Source organism: Ursus arctos, unplaced genomic scaffold (assembly GCF_023065955.2).
Source record: "Ursus arctos isolate Adak ecotype North America unplaced genomic scaffold, UrsArc2.0 scaffold_20, whole genome shotgun sequence".
NCBI lineage: Eukaryota > Metazoa > Chordata > Mammalia > Carnivora > Ursidae > Ursus > Ursus arctos.
The window spans coordinates 17,718,797-17,744,971 of NW_026622875.1; the positions used below are offsets into that span (position 1 = coordinate 17,718,797).

At 37.7% G+C, this 26,175-nt stretch overlaps 1 long non-coding RNA gene across 1 annotated transcript; it reads left to right on the top strand.

The window, feature by feature from the left end:
* Positions 1 to 1,489: 1,489 nt before the first annotated feature.
* LOC123000921 (uncharacterized) lies at positions 1,490 to 23,150 on the top strand. Its single transcript, XR_008960615.1, has 5 exons — positions 1,490 to 2,588; positions 9,558 to 9,812; positions 18,754 to 18,906; positions 21,491 to 21,550; positions 22,816 to 23,150. It is a non-coding gene; the product is annotated as an uncharacterized LOC123000921 (long non-coding RNA).
* The last annotated feature ends 3,025 nt before the right edge of the window (positions 23,151 to 26,175 follow it).

Consider the following 26,175-nt stretch of genomic DNA (forward strand, 5'->3'; position numbering starts at 1 on the left):
CTTTAATAAATCAAGTAACTGATTATTTTGGCATGCTGTTGTGTCTCTGCTGAAAAATGGTTAACTAAGAAATCTGAATCTTTGTAATCTTTTGAAAATTAGGAATTTTGGCCTATTTAACAATACAAAACACACAAGTAATCAACTTAAAGAAGTTTTAACAGATGAAATGGAAACATCATGCATGCCATAAATAACAAAAAAAATATGGTTTCTTTCAAATCGTCCTTACCGCAAAGTAAACACAGTTGGCCCTTGAACAATGCAGAGGTTATGGGCACCTAGACCACCCTCCCACCCCCATTCCCCACACAGTGGAAAATACATGTGTAACTTTTGACTCTCCCCAAATTTATTAATAGCCTACTGTTGACTGGAAGCCTTACTGATAATATGAAGTCTAACGTATCCTTTTTGTTATATGTATTATGTACTGTATCCTTACAATAGGTGAGCTAGAGAAAATAAAATGTTACTAAGAGAGTCTTAAGGAGAAGAAAATACATTTACAGTACTGTATGGAAAAAAAAACCTCACAAAGTGTATGCATGCAGTTAAAACCATGTGGTTCAAGGGTCAACTATATTAGATTACAAAAAAAGAATTAAGGGATAAAAAAGGAGAGAAAAATTTCATGTAGATTTGTGATGAGGAATGAACTTCTCTGTGCTTAATTTTACGATAATTTAAGAAGTATTTTTAAAAGACATTTTTCTTAACACTGATTTAAGTTCAGTAATTTTTAAAAATGCAATGTGAAATGGTAGAAAGAATCCTTAAAGAAATCACATTGTTATATATTAAGTTTGCATCTACACAGGAGAATTTTGCATTTGAAAAAGCTCAATAACTTCCAAGTGAGAAATGGACAAGTTACAGTGTGATTTTTTTTTTTTTTTGCTGAGCATTAGTGATTAGATAATTGAGTAATTGAAAATATATACATATTTGAGACATGAGATTATCTTATTAAACTTTGTTTTACTAAATTATTTTCATCTGTTTACATAATCTATAAATCTTGCCAAATTGTGACATCACAGCCCCATCTTGTGGTCAATGTAGATAACTAGTAGGGTCTAAATTTGAAACAAAAAGCAGGAACCTTAATATTTTTTTAATTTATGTTTTTAAAATTTTTCTTAAAGGCTAATATGAATAAAAATGATAACACTGGATGATTTGGGGGGAATTTCTTATTTATTTGGTAACATGATACAATATTTTAAAAGAAAGAATTAGATACCTTATTCTGAAATAAGGGATAACTAACATTATTTTCATTTAGTACTGAGGAAATAATTTGTTTTCTATTTTTTTAAAGATTTTATTTATTTATTTGACAGAAAGTGAGTGCACGTGTGAGAGAGAGTGTGCATGAACAGGGGAAGGGGGTGGAAGAGAAGGAGGGGGAGGGGCAGAGGGAGAAGCAGATTACCTTGGGGATTCCAGGTGGGCTCCAGGCAGGGGCTCCAGGCCAGGGCTAGATCTCAGGACCCTGGGATCATGACCTGAGCCAAAAGCGTACGCTTAACCCAGGCGCCCCTATTTGTTTTCTATTCTTTAACCTACTTTGTAAACTGCTAATCTATGTTCACTAGGGAATATGGGCCTAGACTAATGATAGAATCAGTGTAGAAGTGGTTAGACTCAACTACAACTGATACAGTAGTTGGTTTTGAGTAAATAAAATAACTTACATTAGGACAGTTCCTGAGAGTTTAATTGTAAAAATAAATATATTTTTAAAAACTTCGTGGTAGGCAAAGATAAATCACAATGATTTTTTCCTTCATAATCAGCCAAGGGGTAGTAAGTACATCAACGAGGACAGGATTCCTACGGTACAAAAATTAGGTGATTCGGACAAACTATGAAAGTTAATAATCTCTGTTTTGGCTTTTTGAGGATTAACGAAATGTGTTCCTGCTAAAGCTGTTGACAGGAGGTGTACTAAAATAGTGCTAATTTGCTCCAGCTTTCCTGTATTCAAATGTCGGCCACACATCCTCTCAATCGCCTTTCCTTCCATTGGGTCACCCTGTGCCCTGGCTGCTTGACTGAATTCAGGTGCTCCCCCTCTAACTCTAGAGTGACTCTATTAATTTTCACATTGTCCCAAGACAGCTTCCCTGTTGATCTTCTGTGAGCTAAGAAAAGAGGAAATTTAAAAAACATATTCATGTATTACTGGAACCTACATGACTTGGTGCCTGTGATAGCAAGTCTCCAACGGTGGTCATCAATGAGCCATGACTTCAGAATTCATACCTTTGTCCTGTTCCCTCCCACGTTGAATCCGGGTGGGTGTTCTGTGAAGCAGCTTAGCATGTTGCAAGGTGAGTCACGAGAGACCTTCTGGCTTTGATGTCTTGGAATATTCATTCTTAGGACACTCCTCTAGAATCCAGGTGCCATTCTGTGGCATGCCCGGGCCACGTGGCGAGGCCTTGTACAAGCATTCTCAAGCTATAGCTGGGCTGCTGTATGATTTGGCACCACGTGAGTGAATTATTTGGATACAATGAACCCAGTCTAATCTTCAGATGGCTGTTGTCTCCATGGTTGACTTCCTGCTGCAACCACATGTGAGTTCCCAAGAAAAATCCACCCGTTAAGCCCGGTCAACCCACAGAACCATGAGAAACATAGATAACCTTGTTTTAAGACACTGAGTTCTGTGTAGTTTGTTACACAGCTGTGGACAACTGAAACAGGGATGCCTATACTGTCTCTCCAGTTGGGCCTGCTTTTCTGAGCACTTAACATATTGCATTGTTTATTTACCTTTCATTTTCCTCAATAAGGCCATAAGCAATTTGAGGAAAGGGATTGGGCCTTATTTAGTCTTTTCTGTTTTAGACCCTAGCATACATTCTGGCATATAGTATGCACTTATGTGTGAATAAGTAATGGAGAGTTGGTTTTATGTCAGATCTTATTGTATTTGAATCAAAAGGATCCCCGAAGGGAATAAGAGTTTTGAATTTAACAGATAGACCAAAAATAAAAATAAATCTGTTTCCAATAATGTGTACTTCGGTTTTGATGTGTGAGGTAAAGACTTGAGAAAGACTGTACAGTTCATCCTTGAATAAAGTGGTATGTAGGTGGCCTCAAGTTGGGTAGAATGATATACTACAATGTTGTCAAAATAAACTGATATTGTTATTCTCAGCATTTTATGCTGAAGGACTGAGACAGGGAGTGATCAATTTATGAGTAACTGCTTTAGTTGCCATATGTGTATTAGACTTTCAATAAGTATTTTGAATTGCATGAATTCGGTTTTACCTATCTTAAAACAGTTTTCAACAAAATGCCTTAAAAAGCATTATGCTTATATAGTGACTAAAAACTCTGTATTTTATCATCCCACTTTAAACTGAAAAATATAAAATAGGAAAATGGAAAACAGTGCATTTTGAAACTTCAAGGACAGCGTGGCCTTGATGTGCATTTTCCTTGGAACTACCATTGTTACCATGGCTACACATTGCACTGCTGTTGGGTGTGGCTCGTTGATTTTGACCAAGCATCTTTTTAACATCTATTCAGTGTGCTCCTAGAAATGTGATGAATAATAGAATTAAAACTTCATAATTTCAGAAGTATGGACCCCTATGAATCCGATCAAAAAAATGAATTGTTTAGGAGAGTTGTGATGGAGATGTCAGAAAAATCCAGAACTTAGAAACTTCTTGAGTGCATATAACTAATAGTTTGAATAAAGCAGACTTGGGGAGCAGTATTTTTATACAAATATGGAAGAGAGATTTTTAACTATTTAAAATTGTTTAAGGATTGGGATGCCTGGGTGACTCAGGGGGTTAAGCTTCTGCCTTCGGCTCAGGTCATGATCCCAGAGCCCTGGGATTGAGTCCAGCATCAGCCTCCTTGCTCGGCAGGGAGCCTGCTTCTCTGTCTACCTGCACTTCCCCTGCTTGTTTGTGTTCTCTCTCTCTCTCTGACAAATAAATAAATGAAATATTTTTAAAAATTGGTTAAGGATTTGGCAGATCTGAGACATTTAAAATGTAACAAGTAGTGAATTCAAGTGTGTAAAGACTTGGGAGAGAGCAATGAGATTCAGGAGTTATAATCAATCTAATTATATTTCAAAACAAGAATGTGACAAAGGACATAAACCCACATCTAATTTGCCATGGATTAGAAGGGGCACGTCTACTAATTTGGGACATTTGTTTTGACCTTAAGATGTCAGATTATTCTATTATTTTTAGAAACTATGTTGTGTGCACTGTTTTTCAGTTTCATCCTTCAACAGACTTTCTTGCAAATATTCAGTCCAATGTTACACTATTTTTTTTGAGGTTTAAATGAGTACAGGACAAGAAGTGCAGAGTATGTACTTGTCTATGTGACATGATTAATTGGTATCCACTCTCACATGCATGTAGCCCAGAATCTAAATCTTCAATGATGGTTTACTTTTGTGACAGTTTCGTGTGCTTTACACAGCGTATACATATGCTCCCAGATTTTCCACTCGTAGGTGGAACCATGTGACTGCTTTTGGCCAGTGGCTTATGAGCAGAAGTGATGTGGATCACTCCCAAAGCCAACCATTTAAGAGCCCGCAGTAGTGACCCTTGAAGCATATATATTGAGATGTCTGGGTCCTGAGTCACTATTTGGTAGGAAGCTTGTCTTAACAGGTGCCAGGCCCACAACAGATGCATGTGAGACAGAAATTAAGTTTTATATGTTAAGGTTTCAAGGCTTTCAAGATAGCTTATTTTTACCGGACTAATAAAACCAATCACATGTTTGAGAAAATGATACATATTTTGTTTGAAGAAGATGGATTGAGGTATGTATTGATTTTACAACAATAAAAACCTAGAGTTATTATAGGGTTTGGTGATTTAATTTGCTCATCTGACAATAGAATCTCAGGATTGGAAATAGTCTTAAAAGTTAGGTAGTCCAATCTCTGCCCTCCTCCCACCCTAAATAAATCCCTTTCAAGCTTCTTTGATTGATTATTATCCAGACTATACTTGAAAATTTCACTTAGTGAATGTTTGTTAGGTATTGTTACATGCCCATTATGGTACCTGAAATTACAGACGTGACTTCAATATCATCTTTGCATTACAATTCAGTGATGGGCTCGTCACCGAATCCTGACACAGAGACAGCAAAACGTTTTCTTAACTGTACTAAAATCTGTCTTTTTAAATTTCTGCTTTAAAGTTTATATTTGTGCATTTGGGAACGATAGGGAAAAAATGCCTTTTAATATGAGCTTATCTTTCAAATATTTAAAGCGGTAATCACCAACATTCCCTCTCTCACCTCCACCCCCTTCGCCTCACCATAATATCTTTTCCACACTTAAAAGATCATATTCTCCACTAGTCCTTATATGACCACCTTTGGACTTCCCTCCTGCTCAGTGTGGCTTGCTGATTTTACAAAGTGTTAATATTCCACTTGGAATGATCTGTCAATATGTCCACGGATGTTTGATCACTCTGGCCTGCCTTCAGCAAGAATCCTGTTAGGTTGGTGTAGCCAGAATTCCCCCTTTCCCTGATGTTGCCTCTTAGGAATTTTCCATCAGCTGTCCTCCACCCCGCTCCTCAGGTATAAACTCCCACTGCCCATGCTGTGTTCCATGTTAAGCCCAATCTCTGCCCCTCATTGCAACATCCCACTGCAGTGGTCCCTATACTCATTGCAATGGTCCTGAATAAAGTGTGCCTTACTGTACTTTGATAGTGTCAAATAATTTGTCTTTAACAAAGATGTTATTTCTATCATTACACAATACTTACAACCTATGCTTAGCTTACTGCGTGAGAATTTTCAGCTAATTAATGGAACCGTGTTAAATGAAAAATGTCTAATCAATCTTCAAATGGCAATCTAATGAAATCTCAAGTTTTCTATATTGGAAGACAAAAATAACCAACTTCTCTCTAGCTTACTACATCCAGAGACCTGACCAGGGCTAAGGCAGCCATGTTGGACCTCATGTGGTCACACAAAAAAATAGTTCACGGTTATGGACAGCCTTGGTTCCAGCCAAGTTCCTGCAGTAATTGTTTCCAAAACACTAGAACACAGTTTGAGAAATTTCCTGAAACTTCAAGGTGTTCTCTCAGGTTATTAATACAACGAGAAAGAAACGATTATTTAGTTAACCTCCTTCCCATGTTGATGACAGATCACTTGGCCTCTACTTGAGGATTTTGTAGGTTGCTCATCTGTGGATGAAATGCTTTTGTTTTTTGTTTTGTTTTGTTTTTAAGATTTTATTTATTTATTTGACAGAGAGAGAGAGAGACAGCCAGTGAGAGAAGGAACATAGGCAGGGGGAGTGGGAGAGGAAGAAGCAGGCTCCCAGCAGAGGAGCCTGATGTGGGGCTCGATCCCAGGACTCCGGGATTGTGTCCTGAGCCGAAGGCAGATGCCTAACGACTGAGCCGCCCAGGCACCCCTGAAATGCATTTGTTATCAGAATTTTCCGTATATCGAGCTGATACAAGTTACCCTCTTAACTTCTTCCTGTTGGCTCTAGTTCTGCTTTCTGGAGGAACATAGACTAAGTTGAATGTCTTTTCCATGTGTTAGCAATGCAAATGGATTGTAATTTTCCTAAGTCTGCTCTCCAAAGTAAACATTTTAGGTTTTTGCAACCATCTCATCATCCTGTCCTCTGTGACTCCCTGCTTCTTTCTCCTTTGTCAACATCACACGTTCAGTGTGTCATCGGAGTAGGACATAGACTATTGCAGTGGTTCTGATCGTCTCCTTTGGCCTAGTCACTGTACTTCTAGAAAGAACACCTAAGATGTTATTAGTATTTATAGGGGTCATACCACAATGACTTAAAAGAAAATACCAGATAAGTGGTTTTCAAACCAGGCTGCAAATTAAAATCACCTGGTGAAGCTTTTTAAAAATACTGAGGCATGGGGCACCTGAGTGGCTCAATTGCTCAAGCATCCGACTCTTGATTTCAGCTCAGGGCATGATCTCAGGGCCCTGAGATCAAGCCTGGCATCCAGCTCCGCACTCAGCGGGGAGTCTGCTGAAAGAGATTCTCTCTCCCTCTGCCTCTTTCCTCCACTCTCCCTGTCTTTCTCAGTCTCTCTCCAAAATAAATAAATTTAGGGACGCCTGGGTGGCGCAGTCCTTAAGCGTCTGCCTTCGGCTCAGGGCGTAATCCCAGCGTTCTGCGATAGAGCCCCACATCAGGCTCCTCCGCTGGAAGCCTGTATCTTCCTCTCCCACTCCCCCTGCTTGTGTTCCCTCTCTCGCTAGCTGTCTCTCTGTCAAATTAATAAGTAAAATCTTAAATAAATAAATAAATACATAAATTTTAAAAAATAAAATAAAAAATACTGATGCCTAATGTTCTGGCCCTAACGAAATAAACCAGAATCTCTGGAGGGAAGGCCCACATACAGGTATTCTTTTTTAAAGTGCTTCGGTGATTCTAATACGTAACAAAATGTGTTTTGCTCTTAAATGAGGTTTCTCTCAACTTGTATGTAAATGCAATTTTTTAATTTGAATGTAAATATCAGATTTTGTTCTGTTCCAGTGTAATTATCTCTAATAATAGGATCCCCAGAATATCCAAATGTAATTTTATAAGGTCAATTTTCAACTAAATTACAATATTTAAAATTGCTATTGATGTCCATAAAGTGTTTAGAAAAATTTGGAAAGGATTTCGAAAAAGCATAAAGATTAATTCATTTCAATTTAATATTTCTTATTCTATTGAATTTCTGCACAACATAATTTGGACTGTATATAAAAGCATCCTGCCATCATAGTATGAATAAACTTGGATGATTATCAATAGCAAATGACATGGCCCAGTAAGCATGGGATAAAAGAATGGTTTTCCAAATTCAAGGTCTTTCCAAATAAAACAAGCATTAATGCTATGCTAGTTGGCTCTCTTTTTATTTAAAACACTGGGCTGTAAGGCATATCCAAATTAAACTACGTTTTAGTCCTTTGACTTTTGATATCTTTCAGCCGTTAAAAGGAACGTTCTTTCAGAAAGTTTGGCAGCAGAAAGCTTTCAGTCTGGCACATCTGAAATTAATCACATTGAGTAAGAGTTAAGAAGAACAACTGTAATTACTTTAATTTGCATCTCTGAGGCATTTGGCAAAGGCATTTTTTTTTCAAAGTTGTTAAGATTGCCTGAATATTGCAGTGTAGTGAATGAGAATTTCACAAAAGTCAATGTTATCAGTCCTTTATTTAAAAGGCCAGGAGCAGCCCTCAGGTAGTAACACCCATTATTCTTGGTATATTGAGTACATTATTGATGATGACCAACGTGTACAATTTTGAAGGCGTTAGTTCATAGGCTAAGGCATCATACAGGGATATTTATAGTATCTGTCATACCTATCTGTAAAATGAATTACAGATAGTCTGAAGGAATAGTGTTTTGTTTTGGGTTTTGGTTTTATCCAAAGGAATAGTGTTAATACCATTAAATTGAAGATACGAAAGGTCAGAAAACATTTGTAGGAAGTAGTAAGAAGTTTACGGTAATTGCACATAAAACTTATCATTAAGCGCCCTTGATAGCCAAGTCAAAAGAAGAAACATAGTGCTTATCTATGTAGTGGCCTCTTTATACTGCCATAAAGGCATTCCTCTCTCCCCAGCATCTGTTTTCTTTCTTCCTTTCTTTTCCTTCTTTCTTTCTTTCCTTCTTTCCTTCCTTCTTTCTTTCTTTCCTTCCTTCCTCCTTCCTTCCTTCCTTTTTTTTTTTTTTTAAAGATTTTATTTATTTATGTGACAGAGAGATAGCCAGCGAGAGAGGGAACACAGCAGGCGAGTGAGAGAGGAAGAAGCAGGCTCCCAGCGGAGGAGCCCGATGTGGGACTCGATCCCGGAACGCCGGGATCACGCCCTGAGCCGAAGGCAGACGCTTTAACGACTGCGCTACCCAGGCGCCCCCCTCTTCCTTTCTTTCTTTCTTTCCTTCTTTCTTTCTTTCCTTCTTTCTTTCTTTCTTTCTTTCTTTCTTTCTTTCTTTCTTTCTTTCTTCTTTCTTTCTTCTTTCTTTCTTTCTTTCTTTCTTTCTTTCTTTCTTTCTTTCTTTCTTTCTTTCTTTCTTCTTTTTCTATCCCTGTATTTATTAGGCCTTCACCTAGAGACTCAGTCTTGCTTGATTTTAACTCAATTCTAATCCTGTCTCTGCTTTAGGGGTCCCCAAGTAGATCAAGTAACAAGTTAACATTGATGCTTATTTTCCTTTGACTTTATTCAGATCTGTTAACCAAGTTTTATTTTGAGCCTGTGGAGAAATCATACACTCCATTTGCTAGAACTGGATTTGTCTTGTTCCTTTTGTCTGAATACCTTCCCAGATATCTTGATTCTCATTGCTATTACCCTAAGACTGGGATCCTGTCAGGACTAGGGGTCAATTTGTGCTTTAGAAAGATAGCAGTTAGCCTTTGCCACACAAAAGACTCATGGATCTGTGAGTCCCCTGGGCTCAGTTTAATGGGATTTTCTCTACAAATATTTTATTTCCCTCCCAGGCCTAGTGGGCTAATCCCAGCATGTGTTCCTCATGGCATGGATAGAAGCATAAGAAGGCAAAAGGAAACCACAGAAGGCCTTTCGGGGTCTAGGTTTTGAACTGGCACATCATCACTTCTACCTTATACTTTTGCCAAAGCAAGTCACGTGGCTGAACCCCGACTGAGGGTTGGAGAAATATGTGTGGAACCTTTAGGAGAAAAACTGCAAAGTTACATGGCAGAGACTGTTGAAGCAGGAAGGATTGTTGAAAGGTATAACGCGCTATTTCAATACAATAAAAATTGTGATTTCAATGTTTACAATGAATTACTGTATTCCCAAATCACTATTTTGACAGTAGAGTGCTGGTTCATTTATCAATTCATTTCTTTCGACAAATGTTTAAGGGCCCAGTGCAAATGCATCCGCTTTTTCTTCGGACTCACCACATAAAAGTCACATAATCTTAGGCAACTCACTTAAAGGTTTGTTGCTGTTGTTGTTGTTTTAACCTTTTCTGGTTTTGATGTATAGTTCTGTACATTTTAGCATATGTGTAAATTCCTGTAACCACCACCATAATCAGCATATAAAATAGCAGCAACACACCAAACAATTCCTTTTAGTTACACTTTTGTACTTAAAATCTCCCCCTGCTTCAAAATACTGACACCAAATAATCTCTTCTCCTTCCACATACTTTTTGCCTTTTCTAGATTGTCATATAAGTGGAATCATTCAGCGTGTGACTTTTGGAAACTGGCTTCTTTCCCTCAGTGTAATGCCTTTGGGATTCATCAATAGTGTTGTGTATATAAATAGTTCCTTTTTATTGCTGAGTAGTAATCTGTATGGATGAATTACAGTTTTCTTTTTTTTTTTTTTAAAGATTTTATTTATTTATTTGACAGAGATAGAGACAGCCAGTGAGAGAGGGAACACAAGCAGGGGGAGTGGGAGAGGAAGAAGCAGGCTCATAGCGGAAGAGCCTGATGTGGGGCTCGATCCCATAACACCGGGATCACGCCCTGAGCCGAAGGCAGACGCTTAACCGCTGTGCCACCCAGGCGCCCCGAATTACAGTTTTCTAACCCATTTACTTATTGAATGTCATTTGGGTTGTTTCTAGTTTTAGGTGACTATGAATAAAACTATAAATATTCATGTACATGTTTTGCATAACCACAAGTTTACATTTCTCTAGAGTAATAGCTAAGAGTAGGATAGCTATATTATGTGGTAAGTATGTAATACATTTATGGTCAGAGTACATGATTTGTATGATTACCATTCTTTTGACTCTGTTAAGGTTTGTGTTACGACACATGATGCGGTCTCTCATGGTGAATGTTCCGTGTACACATGAAAAGAATGAGTATTCTGCTATTGGTGGGTATTCTATTGGTCCAATTGTTTGATGGTGTCATTCAGTTCTATACCTTATGATTTTTTATCTACTAATTCTATTGATTACTGAGAAAGGAGTGTTGAAATCTCCAAGTACAATTGTGGAATTACATGTTTCTTTTGTCAGTTATATCCATTGTTGCTTCATGTATTTTGAAGCTCAATTGCTAGTCGCATATACTTAGTATTGTTGTTTCCTGATGTATTGACCCTTTTATCATGATGTAATGTCTCATTATTTCTGGTCATTTTCCTGTCTTCGAAGTTTACTTTGATAATAATATAATCATTCCAGTTTTCCTCTGATTAGTATATTAGTATATTATAGCTTTTGCCATCCTTTTTTGTCTCATATCATTATATTTAAAGTGGGTTTCTTATAGACCACATGTATTTGTTTCCCTCTTCTCAATCTGACAACTCTGTCTTTTAATTAGTATGTTTAAACTATTTATCTTTAAAGTAGCTATTGATATGTTTAGAGTTAGGTCTACCATTTTATTGTCTGTTTTCTGTTGTCCTCTTTTTCATTCCACTGTTTATGCCTTCTTTTGGGTTAATTAAATATGTTAAGTATCCCATTTTAATATTCATTAACTTTATGCTTATTCTACAACCCACCAGAAAATGTTATAATTTTTACTTTCAACTATTAAAAAAATGTACAGTCTACTTATACAGATTTTTACCATTTGTGTTGCTCTTCTTTTATTCCCAAATCTGTTTCCCTCTGGTATCTTTTTTCTTTCACCTAAAGAAACTCCTTTTGCAATTCTTTCATAGAAGGTTTTTGCTGGTGATGAATCCCCTTAGTTTTCATTCATTTTATAATGTCTTTATTTTATTTTGTGAATGAAAGTTATTTTTACTAGATAGAGATGTCTAGATTGACAGATCTTTTAGTACAATATCATTTTTGCTTCACTGCTGTCTTTGTGATGACAGATCTACAATCATTTAAATAGTTACTTTTCTGTATGTAATGCATTGTTTTTCTCTAACTGCTTTTAAGATTTTTATTTGTCTTTGATTTTCATTAGTTTGATTTTGATGTGTATGGGCATGAATTTTTTTTTTTTGTTTCTTTCTTTTTTGTGTGTGTGTGTGTGTGTATACTGTTTGGGGTTTACTGAGCTTCTTATATCTGTAAGTTTATATCTTTACCCACATTTGGAAAGTTTTCAGGCATGATTTCTCCAAATTTATTTTTTTCTGCACAATTGTCTTTCTTTTCTTTTTCTGGATCTCTAATGACACAAATGTTAGACTTTTTGATGTTGTCCTCAGGTCTTAAGACCGTTCGTTTTTTCTTTAAACTTTTTCCTCTCTATTGTTCAAACTGGGTAATTCTATTGATCTATCTCCAGTTTCATTAACTTTTTCCTCTATTGTCTCCATTCTGCTGTGTAGTTCATCTAGTGATTTTTTTTTAAATTTTAGTGATTGTATTTTTCAGTTCTAAAATTTCTGTTTGGTTCTCCTTTAAAATTTCTATTTCTCTATCTCTCCATTTGTTTTAAGAATGTTGCTACATTTTTGAGCATTTTATGATAACTTCTTTAAAGTCTTTGATAATTTACCATCTGGTTCACATTAATTGATGTCTGTTGATTTCTTTTCCATTGGTAAATTGTCAGATTTTCTTGATTCTTTTATAAGTTAAATAATTTGGGGTTGGATGCTAGGTATTTTGAATATTAAGTTATGAGGGTCTAGGTATTGATCAAATTCTATGGAGAATGTTTTGTTGTTTTGTTTTGTTTTGTTTTGTTTCGTTTCGTTTTGTTTTAGTAGGCAGTTGAGGCAGTTAGGTACTGGCTGCAATGTCTGAAATGCTTATGTGGCCTGTAGTTCAAATGTCCTATACTGTTTAGAGCTTTTGTTATGTTACTAAGCATTCTCCTGCCTGTGTCTCACCTGGGAGCCAGTCTGAGGCCTGGGTGGTTGTCTACCTCCTACTTCAGTCCTCAAGGCTTTTGGTATACTGTTTAGGGTCAGATCCACTACTCAGCTCAGGAGTAAGCCAAAGGGTTCATATAAAATGTTTTGGGGTCCTTTTCTTTCTCTACTGTCTTCCCTAGACTGTCTGGCTTCCAGGATTCCTCCTTCCTTGTCCCCTGCTAGTCTCCTTATACTGCATACATGTCCTGAGTCTGCTTCTGCTTCCAGATGCAAGTGGCAGGAGGATGGAAAGGGAAAAGGAAGATTTTCCTCCATGGTCCTCGAATCACACAGTTTCTCTGATTAGAGAGAAGGATTCTTCTCCCTTCAAGTATCTATCACATGGTTGCAGCTTCAGGAGTGGGGTTTGCTGGAGGTAAAGCTGAGAAAGAAAGAAAAAAGACCATGAATTTCCCCACATTCTGTCCTCCTGTTAGAGGTTCCACTTTCCAGTACTAAGACCAAAAAAAAAAAAAAAAAAAAAAAAAAAAAATTCTCTTGGAGCTCTTTTTGTTCATGCCTGCTACACTATTCTGGGACTTGTGCTGACTCAAAGACAAAAAAGATATGAGTGGAAAAAGAACAAAACAAAGAAACTTTCCATTGATTTCTTCTACTTTGAGTTCTGGTTTTCTTCCCCAAGTCAGCTGCTCCCATTTACTTAGAGTTATCGTCGAGCATTCAGTCCATGAATTCTGGGAGGGACTTTTGGTCATATTCAGATGGTGAGAGAGAGTGGAGTTGCTTACTTCATCTTCACCAGAACTGGAACCCTCACTTAAGTTTCATAAACTTTAGTTATTTCACCTTCAAAGTGGGTGTGATTAATACTTGCCCTTTGTAACTCCCAAGATATTTACAGAAATAAAATGAAATGGCAAATTTGAAAGTGTTTTGTAAACTGTAAAGTACCTTGGAATTGTGATGATGGTGATATATTGACTTTTGAATACTTGTAGGCAATTTGAAAACATTTTATCCTGTTTCAACTTTATCACTTTTGGCTATTCCCTAAACATACATGGCCATGTTAATAAATATTACAGTGCTGGAAAAATTGGGAACCCATGTTAAACAAAGGTAAACAGGTTTCCCTACAGCAGGACTTCCTAGAGTCTCTGAGAGGTCACTGTACATTTTGTACTCACAAGAAATAATTGAATTGAATAGATTTAGGGATTTGTCTATCAGCTATTTTCCTTGCTATAGGCCTTTTAAACAGAAATACATGTAGAACTATATTATAAGCCCATTCTAGAAAACTCTTATCTATAGTATCTTTAACATTGAATAAGAGCATTGTAAGTTTTGGCCAGATCTTTACTCCTTTTAATTACCCGTCAAATGGAAAGCCTTTCTCAGTGACAGACATGTGGCTATAGAAAGAAAAGATATTTGGGTGGAACGTGATGCTTTAAAGAAGCACAGATACAAAATAAAATAATGTATGTTTGGCTCTCTTTCTGAAGTTCCATTCAAGGTTTTATTTTTCAAACCATGGTTTATTATGTGAGAATAATTAGAAGGCCCTCTTAGACTCGGGGGCTGCCATGAAAAATCAGGCTGCGTACTTGTACTGTTTGTTATACTAGAGATAAAGCCCAGGTGTTTAGGAAAGTTTTATCTGAATCATTATTTACAACTCCTGCTTCTTTCAGTTAAGAAATAATTTTAAGACTTTAGGAACATAACACAATAGTAGATTGTATGTACGTAACCTCATTTTCCTTGTTGGACTCCTACTTGTTTCCTATCTTTAATGGTCAAAACTGGACACAATTCAAAATCAATTTTCTCTTTCACTTTAGGTTTTTGTGTAAATAAGTTTATGTAAACAAAAAAATGCAAGCAGAATCAATATTTATTAAAAGAGAAAATGAAGACAGTATAGCTTTACACAAAGAGGAATTTGATATTTTGAAGGTAAAGCCTGGATGTTAATTGATGAATCTATTTAAAGTCTCAAATTCACTACAAAAAGATCTAATTCTAGAAAAGGGTCATTAAAATACCAATCTATTGATTTATATGTATACTTTTAAAAGTAGTAAGAAGAGGAACTTACATTTACTAAAGACCTGAACTTTGATCAAGAATCATCTTTTTAAAAGGTAATCATTATGCATTTTATCACATTATAATCCAGCTCTAATTATGGCCCTAGTTCACCACTACTTCTTCCTAGAGAAATTTATCAGTCCCATATGCTCGTAGTCCGTGCCACGCAGACAATCCTGAGGTTCTCCATGCATGCATTTTGAGAGTACAGACTACCCTGACTTGCTAGTTTACAAGCCTAGGATAAATAAAGCATAGAGAACAGTAATTCAAACTTACCACAGTAACAGCAAAGTCACATTTGGGGTCAAGTCTAGCTATATCCAGCATCTGACCAACATCTGGCTTGTGTAATTGAGAGATCAACTGTACTCTCTAAGGAACAGCATCTGATGGACCCTAGCGTAAGGCAGTCTGCAAACAAACCAGTTTATTTTTATTTAAACAATGTACGTATCTCATCTTTTTCTTAATAAGAGTCAAAACTTTTGTGAGAGACTATATTACAAAAGGCTAATGCACTCCGTATTTGTACAAAAGTATTTCATTTATAGATTGTAAGTTTTGGTGCCTCTTTTGTATTGTCATCAAGCATTCCAGAATGTCAGTTTATGGGCAGGTGTAAGCTTTGGCTGTCTATGAGCCATTCGGATTTCTCATCTCCTGTCACTATCACAGATGGAAAGTGGAAATATTCAATTTCTCAACCTTCCCTCGGTGGAACACCACATCAACCTAGACTACTGGTCTCTGGAGGAAAAACATATTGTGGAAAAATGGAATTTAAAAAGATTGTGGACATGCCCTGGATTCCAGTAAAATTGTATCTCTATTTATTATGGAACAAAATATATGGGGTTTTAGTGTCTGAGGATTAAAGTAAGCAAGAAAAGATTGTTCTTTGGGTGGTCAATATAGCAATTGTTTTAAACAAAATCATTTCATATCTCTTTTCAAAATCTCGTTTAGTTTTAGTTTGAAACTGTTGTTCAAAAGGTAATCATCTGTGATAAGAGACCCAAGCTGTTTCAGAAAGCCCCTGCATCAGAAAGCAAGCCATGAAGAGTCGCAGGATGTTACACTCACTCTTCAGGGCAGCTGAGGAAAAGTGCTAGTGTACTTCAAGTCTAGCTTATTTCAGAGGCTTCCTGAGGAATCAGAAATCTGAGTGAGGCTAAGGGGGACTGTGCCCTCTCCAGAAAACAGCAGGAAAAGGGCACCTGGGTGGCTCAGTCAGTTAAGCGGCTGCCTTCAGCTCAGGTCATGATCCCAGGACCTTGGGATCAAGCCCCGCATCAGGTTCCCTGCTCAACCAGGAGCCTGCTTCTCCCTCTCCCGTCACCCGCACCACCCACCCTTGTGCTCTCTGGCTCTCTGTCAAATAAGAAATTAAATCTGAAAGGAAGAAAGGAAGGAAGGAAGGAAGGAAGGAAGGAAGAAAGAAAGAAAGAAAGAAAGAAAGAAAGAAAGAAGAAAGAGAGAGAGAGAGAGAGAAAGAGAGAAAGAAAGAGAGAAAAAGAAAGAGCAGGAAAATCTCAAGAGACAACAGCTGAAGAGACAGACAACAGTTGTCCTCTCATGCCTTGTGAAGACGGAGAGAAAATACAGCCAGCTAAGACCCAGGAAGTGGCCTCTCACCAGACACTGAATCTGCTACCACCCTGATATCCGGCTTCCCTCTTTCAGGACTGTGAGAAATACCTGTTTGTTGTTTATAAGCCACCCAGTCGTTAGTATTTTGTTAGATCAGCCCAAATGGATGAAGACACTGCGGGGAGTGTACTTGGTGGGTTTTTACATAGACAGTGACTGAGTAATCCTAATTATTTTCTGTCAATTTCTGCCAATTGGGAAGGGAAGGCAGGGGAGTTGTAGATTAGAAATACCAATGGAGGCAGAACTTCTGATGTGTAACAAAAATATGTCGTTCTGGGATGCCTGGACGGCTGTCTTGGTCTCAGGTCATGATCCTAGGGTCCTGGGATCGAGTCCCCCATCAGGCTCCTTGCTCAGCTGGGAGCCTGCTTCTCCCTCTGCCTGCTGCTCCTCTTGCTTGTGCTCTCTCTCGAGATCTCTCTCACAAATAAATGAATAAATATATTTTTTTAAAAGCGTGGCTTTAACTTGTTCCTCGGGGCCTCTGTTGCTGAAGGAGGGATTCTGCTTGGACCTCTCTGAAGCTGTGTTTAGCTGCAGTCACCCCTCGGCCTGTCAGAGTTTGGTTTTCCTACACAGCTAAGATGTACAAAGTACAAGCTGATGAAAACCACATAATAGTTTAATCAAAATTCACTGAGAGGTTTGTGAGTTAAATTGATACCTGAGGTAGTGATACTAAGTGAAGAAAACAACACATTTACTTACTGGGTATTTATGTTTAATTTGGTGGTTGGTAGAGATAATCGCATTTAGTTAATTGAATACAATGGTTTTTTGGTAATAAAAATATTTAATTGAGGTAAAGTTAATATACAGAGAAATCCATAGATTTAGATATAGAATTCGTAGAGTTTGGATATTTGCATATACCCATATAATCAAGATATAAAACATTGTCATCACCCTAGAAATTCTTCCTAGTCAATCGCTGAGTACTGCCAGCTACTGAGTCCTATTCTACTGTATGAATACACCATGATTTCTTTATTCACAACTGATGGACATTTGATTATTTTCAGTTTTTAACTACTAAGAATAAAGCTGCTATAAACATTCTTGTACACATTGTTTTGTGGAGATATATTTTTCATTCTTCTAGGGTAAATACCTAGAAATGGAATTTCTATATCACAGAACAGGTGCACGTTCAATTGTATAAGAAATTGCCAGACTACCTTTCAAACTCATTTACCAATTTATACTCCAGCAATGTATGAGAGTTCCACTTGTTCCATATCCTTCCTAATATTTGGTGGTATTAGTCTTTCTTATTTTAGTCATTCTGGTGGGTATGTAATGCTTTCTCATTATGACTTTAATTTGCATTTCTCCAATGACTAAGGGTGTTAAACATCTTTTCATGTGTTCTTTGGCCATTGGTATTTCTTCCTTTGTGAAATGCCTGTAAAAGCTTTTTGCCCATTTTTAAATTAGGTTATTTTCTTCTTGTTGAGTTAGAGCTGCTTATGTGTAGAGGAAATATTTTCTCTCAGCCCATAACTTTCCTATTCAACTTATTAATGAATAGAATACAATGGTCAGAAATCTGACATTTTAATGAGCAGAAATCTAAAGTTTGATAAAGTTTATTGCATTAATTTTTAATACTTCAATAATCAATACTTAAAAATAGTCTATTTTAAATAGTTTAGAATAGTTAATTTTAGATTCTGTCTAGAAAATTTTTGCTTACCCCTAGTTTGTGAAAATATTCTCTTACGCTTTCTTCTAGAAACTCTATAATTTTAGTTTTTACATTTAGGTCTGTGATCCATCTCAAACTGATTTTTCTGTATGGTGTGGAGTATGGGTTGTCCCCCAGACAATACTGAGACAATACCCATCCTTTTTTTTTTTTTTTTTTTTGAACTACTAATTTTTAAGAAAGAGAATTTCTGGGTTGGTGTAGTCAACCTAATATAATGCTCATTAGATCGCTTGCTGGAGTGGGGTCTCAGATGAGCGCGTAGCCATCCTAGAGCCCAGCAGCCGCTCGGTGCCGGCCAGTGAACGCAGTGCCAGAAAGCGGGCCCCTTGTGGTTCAATATTATCCTTTTTGTTATTTTTTAAAAAGCAGAAATCCAAATATAAGTAAAAGTCTCTCATTATTTATTAGTTGGCAATTAATTTTCTTTTCTCACTTTCTAGGCCAACACTGAAAGAGGTCAGATCTAGATTGTGACGGCAGTTTGCAAGCTCCTGTCTAGACGCGGCGGTGACTGAAGACTGAAGGCAGTTGTCTCTACTTCCTCATAGAGACGAAGTGATCAGGCTACAGGTGGACTCTGCAAGCAGAGCCTAGTAAGTATCTCTTGGATAAAAGGCCGTAGACACTTAGACCTTGAATAAGTGAAATTTGTCAAGTAAAATTCCCCAACGCTTTGCACAGTGCAAAAGAATTGTTTTGTCTTGTTGATATTGTTTCAGAGTACGCTTTTCTGGAGTGAACGTTTCCTCATTCCCTATTCACATTGTTTCTTATTAAACAAATGAAATCATAGAATCATTGGTGGTGGCTCAGAAATCACCAAAAATGCCCAAGGCTCTTTTCAAATCATAAAACTAGAAATTCATTTGTACATTTATTAATCAAATATCAATTATTTATGGAATGCCTCCCCTGTACCAAGCACACTTTCAGGACAGGAATTTAGCAGTTAAAAAACAAACAACAAACCCCAGGTCCCCATCCTCATGTAGTTTAATTTCAGGTTGTGATTAAGCCAGGACAACTACATTGATTCTGATTAATATATACCAACTGGTCGTCTACACCTCCACTTAGATCTCTCCTGGGCATCTCAAACCTACCACACCCAACACTGAATTCTTGATTTCCCTCTAACTTTGGCCCCACCATGGACTTCTCTATTTCCACACAGTGGTAACTCTACTCTGCTAGTTGCTCAGATAAAAACTATGGTGTAATTCTTGACTCCTCTCTTTCCCTCACATCTTGTGTCCCAAACATCTGCAAATACTTTTGACTTTACCTTCAAAATATGTTCCAAGAACATCCACTTCCTACTGCTTCCAACACTACATAGCAGTCTAAGCTACCACCAGCTCTTGCCAAGACTACTGACTGCAATCATCTTCCAAATATTCTTTCTTCCCCACCCTGGTCTCTTACACTCTTTTCTCCAAACGGCAGTAGTAATTCTCTGTTCAAAACTCTATAGCTTCCACTCTAGGTAAAATAAAACCCGAAGTGTACATGAGGACTGGCAATGACCTAATGATGGTGCCATCCGCCCCTTACTCATCTGCCCCTTACGCTCTCTATTCTGCCCTCACCCTTATTTTCTCCTCTGGCCTCTTGCGCCTTTTCTTGTCCTAGATTATGCTCAGCTCCTGTGTTAGGGTCTCTGTGGGTATTGTTCTGTTGTCTGGAATCCTCTTCCTCAGAAATCCATATGACTTGCTCCTTCATTTTCATGTCTCTGCTACTCTGCTGGCTTATCAGAGAAGCCTTCCCTAGTTACCATGAACTATATGTTTCTTCTTGCTCCAATTACACTATATCTTGTTACCTTGCCTTGTTCCTTTTCATGGCATTTACCACTCTCTGACGTGTATTTATTTGTTAATTTAACAGCTTCCATTGAAATATAACCCAGGAGAATGAGAACTTGTTTGTTTTGTTCACTACTAAGAGTACCTAGAATAGCCCTTGGCATATAGTGGACACTCAATAAACCACTCTTTGAATAAAGGAATATATAATTGCATTACAGTATTGTAAGTTTTAAGATAAGGGAAGTCCAGTATGCTAGTAAAGCACAAAGAAACATCAAGGGAAGCTTTCAAAGGAAGTAATATCTAAGCTGAGTTGTGAAGAATGATAAATTAGACAGTTTAGGTCAGGAGGAGAGACTGAACGAAGTGGAGTGGGGAAAAATAGTTCAAAGGATACTGAAGACTTGCTAAGGGCAATCACATAAACCGTGTAAGCCATGTATGTCTTAGACTTTACCTTAAGAGCAATGGGGAATTACACAGGTGTTTTAGCAGATGAGTGTGGTCCACATTACATTTTTTAAAGGTCGATCTCCCTACAGAAATGAATTAGTTGTAGGGGGTTTTAAAAAAATGAACAAGCCGATCCCAGTTAAGAAGATATGGCAATAGGTGATGGATAGTAAGGAGGGCATGTATTGCATGGTGCACTGGGTGTTATACGCAACTAATGAATCATCGAGCCTTACATCGGAAACCAGGGATGTACTGTATGGTGACTAACATAATATAATAAAAAATCATTAAAAAAAAAAAGTATGTTTTGAGACATAAAAAAAAAAAAAGAAGATATGGCAATAATCCAGGAAGCACATCATGATGTCCTTCAACGTGAGTATGTAAAAAGTTTGGCAGATTACAATCAAATGGGAATGCTGAATAAAACAAAAATGCATAATTGGTTGGATACAGGGAAAAGGATGAGAGAGAAGAGCCAGTACTTAAAACCAGATTTTTTTGTCTTGGGCAATTGAGGGGATGGTTCTGTCTCCTGGGACAAAAGCATGTTTGTATTCAGGAGAAGGTAATGAGCTCATTTGAATATGCTGAATTTGAGGTAACTTTAAGACAGTTAGATATATGGGCCTAAGTTCAGGAGAGAGGCTTTGCCTAAAAAAAAGATGGATGGGGGAATCTTCAGGATAAAGGTAGTATTTCCCATCATGTGGGTAGATGAAAATCCCCCTCCCCCTTCTAACCCCAAGAAGATTATTAGAGCATAAGATAAAGCAGTCTCCAGGTTCAGGAGTAATGACACAATCCAAGGAATTGTGGATGAAGGGGTCAAGTTTCTCAATGATATACCAACTGGGGTGAGGGCCCCATGTTTATAGTTATCCTAGGAGTTTCTATCCCTCCCACACAGGCTGACCGCAGGCCACCTCAATAGGAAAGCAAAGCAGAAGAAAAAGACTTCACCACAGAGGTATGATAAAAGGTATTCTGAATTTTGTAACAACCTTTCTGGAAATGAATTTGAATACCAGAAAGTTGTGTCTTTACTAATACTGGTAGAGAAAAAGAATTCAAACCTTGACCTTTATTTTCCTCCCTTCCTCAATTTTAATGGTAAATATTACACCTACATTTCCTCCCACTTAAAATGTTTGTTTTGTTGACTAAAACTGTCAACAATAGCAGACAACTCTGAAGATTTGGATAAAAAAATACAAAATACAGGAACTATGTCTTATTAAATTCTTTTGGTTGAATGCTCATGAAAGAATTTCCCATTTATGTGTAGCTCTGTATTGCTTTTATTGAAATCTCCAGGTCTGTGAAGGAGCCTTCTAATGACAATAACCACATCAGGTCCCCAGAGGAAATAGTGCTCTGGGTTCCAGGGATCACCAAGTCTTTTCCAGTATCATAAGATATTTCCCTCCTCAAATCTCTCACACATTAAAATGGTAAACATCTTTGGTATAAAAGCAGATATGATATAAATATTTATAATTCACAGTACTCCTGATTCCTAAAATAATCATGAATATTAATATGAGAATTTCTACAAGTCTACTAAGTTTCTGTGCAGAGCCAATTTTAGAGTGAAAAAGACAGACACATGTGGTGCTGAGTGATTGTAGGAGTGGGTTCTGACAGTGAAGGGGCTATCAGCTGTAGACACTTATTTTACATAATTACTTTTCAAATACTGCCTTAAAATTTCTTTTTCCTGTATATCATTGAAGGTGTATTGAAGGATCCCTTTCCTAAAAAATACCTTTTCAGTCATATTTATAATTTAATAAAAATAATATCATTCCCTAATAGTGTTAACTTCCTATTCATTCTGAGCACACAACTTTTCCCTCTCATCTTTTGTCATCTTTCCGTTCCCTTTGGCCTTTTATAATCATCATTTTATACACCATCGTTATGCTTCAGACTACTTAGAATTTTGTTTCTTTCATGGAATCTTTGTCTCCAAGGTTTACCTGCATAAATTAAGTCGGAGTACCTAAAAACAGAACAAAATGAAACTAAAACCTTTGTTAAATACTTATTCCTGAAACAGCTTTTGTATTCACCTCAGCACCAACACATTGGAAATGTTTAGTAGAAAGAAAAGACATAGATTCCAAAACATTAGGCCCAGCATGGAGTGAAGGTTTCAACTGCACTGACCCCAACTCTTAGATCCTCCATAAAACATCAGTGTTTAACCTTCTTTTCCAACTTGCCTCCCAGATTGAGAGATTTACTTGATGGACCAGAGCAACATTGGCTGTGGAGCTGGAGTTTATCTGGAAACTTTTCAACCAAACTGCTAAATTGAGGGAAGCACACAAGCAAGGCCACTGCCAAGCTCTGAAGAAACATAAGAATTTCAGTGTGAATTTGTGAAAATATCTGAATCTGCACAAACCAGGCAAGCATTGAGCTGGGGAAAAAGAAACCCTGCGTCCTAAGATGATCTCTGCTCTTCCAGTAACTAACTGTGTGAAATTGACCAAGCCCTTCCCTTCTTGTGGACCAAGCTCTTTGTCTCCTTGTCTTGGAAGTGCTGCTTGGGATCGGAACTGGTAGCCCATAGTTGTGATTTATTTGATTCACATAGTGCTCTTCCTTCCTCTCTCCCTCCCGCCCGCCCTTCCTTCCTTCTTACTTTTAATCAAAGATTCTTGAGCATTTATTTTTTGTTAAAGATTTATTATTTAGTTAGTTAGTTGTTTATTTATTTATTGAGTGTGAGGGAGGGGCGGAAAGAGAGGGAGAGAGAATCTCAAGCACACTCCCCTCTGAGTGTGGAGTCCAAGACAGGTTTCACTCTTACGACCCTGAGATCAGGACCTTAGTGGAAATCAAGAGTTGGATGCTTAACCAACTGAGGCACCCTGGTGCCCCAAAGATTCTTGAGCATTTAAACACTCCTCATAACAACAAGGAGATACCTCTACTCACGTATGAGATTGGCCAAAATCCAAAACACTGACACCACCAAATGCTGGTGAGGATGTGGAGGCACAGGAACTCTCGTTCATTGCTGGTAGGATGCAAAATTGTACAGCCAATTTGGAAGACAGTTTGGTGGTTTCTTACAAAACCTAATATACTCTTACCATACCATCCAGCAGTTGGCCTCCTTGGTTTTTACCCAAAGGAATTAAAGACTTATGTCCACACAAAAACCTACACACAGATGTTTAAGTAGCTTTATTTATAATTGCCCACATTTGGAAGCAATGAAGATGTCCTTCAGTAGGTGAATGGATAAACTGCAGTCCATTCCAGACAATGGAATATTATTCAGTGCTAAACGAAATGAGCTATGAAGCCATGAAAAGACATGGAGGATGGAAACACATATTACTAAATGAAAGAAACTGATCTGAAAAGGCTACATACTGCATGGTTAGGGACTTAGATGTCATTCTGGAAAAGGTACAACTATGGAGACAATAAAAAGATCAGTGGTTGTCAGGGTTGGAGGGAGGAAATGAAGAATGAATAAGCAAAGAGTAGAGGATGTGTAGGGCAGTGAAATTTCTCTGTATGATACTCTACAGTATGTTGTTATCCATTCGTCCAAACCCACAGAATGCACAGCACCAAGAGCGAACCTCGGTGGAAACTGTGGGCTCTGGGGGCTAATGATGACTTAGTGTCAGTTTATCAGTTGTAACAAATGTACCACTCTGGTGGGAAATGCTGGTGGTGGGGGAGGCTAGGTGTACGTGGGGGAGGAGGGCACACAGGATGCTTACTTTCCACTCCATTTCTGATCAGTTGCCATTTATTTAAGATTGCTCCAAAAAGTCAAGTTTATTAATTTAAAAAAGTTGTTGGTGGGCATTTGGAATTGAGAAGTCATTTGATGCATTGGAAATAACATGACATTTGGAATTAGACAAATATGATTTGAAGCTGTACGTGTGTGGGGGTGTATGGGAAATCTCTGTACCTTCTGTTCAATTTTGTCATGAACAGAAAACTGCTCAAAAAGCAGTCAATTAAAATAAATAAGCAAATACAAAAAGAAAACTAGGCTATTTTACATATAAATCTGTGTTTCCAGTTTCTCATGAGAGATTAGAAGATTGGCCATGCAGAGCCTGGGTTCTCACATGGCAAGACCAGCTGGGGCTTAAGTGGTGCCGCCTGGCCCTCTTCCCCGGGCTCACCTTTGCTGCTCACCACACTCGCCGCCGGGCCCTCTTCGGACACTCACATCCCTGACCTCAGTACATACGTTGGTTTGTGACCTAAGGGATTTTAGGTTTGTGATCTCTCTGATGCTTTCCTTTCATCTCAGAGAGTCTATAATTCTCAATGGCAAACCAACAATTACATCTTATTTATATTGCCATTTCAGCAGCCTGGCAAATAAGCTGGAAAACCTTAGTACAAGACCAGACTTAACTAACATAACCAGAAATTTGTTCTCCTCCAGATTTTCCTTGTAGGTGGCAGACTTTCTATACCATGTATCTTTCCACATCTTTTGGAGACACTGACTTTCTCTTTAACCACCATATCCTCATAACAAGATGATGTAATTTTAAAAAAAATGACCTCTTGTTCTCCGTTAGAACTGATTCTTTTTTTGAACTACAAAGCATGCAACTTTAAAACTCAAAATGCCATTGCTTGAAAATTTAACCAACTCCAGCTCAGGTAATTCCTCAAATGATCTCATTCATCTTCTAGAGAAATAATAGATCAAGAGGCTTTTTCCTTATTCCATCCCCATTTCCCATCTACTCCTCTTCCTTTACTCCCAGTTTTCCACCCACTACACACTTCTTCCTTTTGTTCCTTGTTCTTCCTTTCATCCCCATAATGTCGCCCCATTTTCCATGCCCCTTCTCCTCCCTCAGCACTGTCTGCCTCTCCCCTCTCCATTCTGCCTTCTCCTCTCCCTGAGTGAGGGAGGAGAACCAGGAAATAGAGGTAAGGCAGGCACCTGGAGCCTGTTTCCAAGTGGTGTTCCATGTTTCCTGTTAAGTTCAGGGCCATTGGTATATTTAATTTGTTTTGCTTTTTTTTTAAACCAGACAATGCATCCCACAACATTTTTATATCTAATTGAAATTGGAGTTATATCAAGTATTATTGAACATGAAAGGTTTTCTGTTAACGTTTTTCGAATACTTCTTATAGAAGGAATCTGCACAACCATGATATAAAGTTGGTCTCTGGAGGCAGGATTAGTGTTTGGGATCGTGAATATTGTGGGAACTTTTTTTTTTTTTTGAAGATTTTATTTATTTATTTGACAGAGATAGAGACAGCCAGTGAGAGAGGGAACACAAGCAGGGGGAGTGGGAAAGGAAGAAGCAGGCTCATAGCGGAGGAGCCTGATGTGGGGCTCGATCCCAAGGCAGACGCTTAACCGCTGTGCCACCCAGGCGCCCCTTGTGGGAACTTTTAAAATAAATGTGTCTGAGGCTCAAACCCTTTAACTGGTTTTTCTTTGTTTCTGAATGGTGATACTCTGAAGCATTGTGAAAATTGTCTATTTCCTCTTGTGAGATAGATGACTATTTTCAGTGTTCCTCTTTATTATTATGCAATACTTACCTTGTGATATCTGGCTATAATCCATTC